This window comes from Egretta garzetta, unplaced genomic scaffold, assembly GCF_000687185.1.
Source record: "Egretta garzetta isolate BGI_Z169 unplaced genomic scaffold, ASM68718v1 scaffold111, whole genome shotgun sequence".
Taxonomy (NCBI): domain Eukaryota; kingdom Metazoa; phylum Chordata; class Aves; order Pelecaniformes; family Ardeidae; genus Egretta; species Egretta garzetta.
The window spans coordinates 931,678-933,345 of NW_009258672.1; positions in this window are offsets into that span (position 1 = coordinate 931,678).

Genomic DNA, 1,668 nt, shown 5'->3' on the forward strand with positions numbered 1-1,668 from the left:
TGTAGGGAATATAGGCTTAGAGGTATCCACCCCATGACAATCATTTGGAGCACAAAGTTAACTCATTTACTAAAAACTGGAAGCTATTTAAAATTCTTTCTTCATATTTACCTTTGAATCCCTCAGCAAAACTTGGGTATGAGATGCAGCCAGAAGATGGGGCACGTTCTTCTCCTTTTGTAGGTTGCTTGTGCAGTTTGACAGAGGAAGTACTGCTGGATCTAAAAATGTTTCCAGCTCAAATAATCATTTCTATGCATAGCACAGTGAGAAGATGCCTTTGGACAGCAGGTTTTGAATAACTTCCTTTTTGTGTCATGAGGTAAAGGCTCAGGGTACTCCAGTCCCTGTTCCGAGCCTCTTGCATAGGTGATGCATGCATGCCTAAAGAGACAAGGTGTAAACCACTGAGCACTCCCCAAACCAGAATTCCGAGAAATTTAAAAACTTTCGTGGTACCTGGGGAGTTAACACTGATCCTCAGAACACGCTGAAGAACATGGTACGTGAGGATAAAGTGAGATCCAGTGGAGATCAGAATGACTATTACATCTTGCACATAAATCAGAGATCCAGACTAGGGGCTCCTGCTTGTTTACATAGTTTTTAATATTTTTCATGGTAGCAATAATGAATGCACCTAGTTTATATAGCCGAAGTGCTATACCCACATGATTTCTTCAGCCACATGGGAGTCTTTTCCACTCAAGTTCCCCCACTGTAGTTCTTCTGTGAAATTAGCCCCTTGATGGTACTGAAGGCTAGTTTTATGTTTATTAGTATAGGGTTGAGTATTGACCACTTTATGAAGTTGGTATTTGTGTTATTCTATTTCTGTATGGTTGTGTTGGCAGGACAATATTGCATTGGTATAATTGACACAGAAAATGACTGGAAACATGAGAGTTTCTGAAAGAGCAATAATTCTAACACTGATTATTGGCAAGACAATGGTTTTGGATAAATGATCTTTAGGTACTTCCCTGGTCAATGCTCATTTTGAATCTCTGCCATAGTGTACCAATACAACAGTTGGTGCAGCACATTTTGAACAGTCAAGTTACTTAAGGAAACTTTTTTTTTTTTGCAAACCCATTTTTAAGCTGGGTCACTTCCCCTGTTCAGTTTGCATTAGTCAGCCCAGCTGAAGAAGAAATGCACTGGGAGGTAAGAAGAGTGGTGGAGGTATGAAGACTGCTGTAAGCTGATATAGCCTCTGAAGACTTTGAGGAAATCATGGCCTTAATTAGTTGTTAGGCTCACATAATTGTATAGGTCAGAAGGGACCTCTGGGGGTTGCTAGTCCAACCTCCTGTGCAAAGCAGGTCCAGTTAGAGCAGGTCGCTCATAGCTCTGTCCTGTCGCTTGTTGAGTATTTCCAAGGATGGAGGTTCCACGGCCTCTCTGGGAAACGTGTTCCAGGGTTTGAACACCCTCATGGTTAAGAAGAAATAACTTCCTTGCATCTCATTGGAATCTTCTGTGTTCTGCGTTGTGTCCATTGCCTCTTGTTCATCCACAGCGTGCAACCACGAAGAGTCTGTCTCTCTCTTCTCTTCCACTCCATTGCAATTACGTAATTGCAGACAGGAGTAAGATCTCCCCTCATCATTTTTTCCTATGGGCTGAACAAATCTAGATCTCTGACCCTCTACTCAGTATCATGTG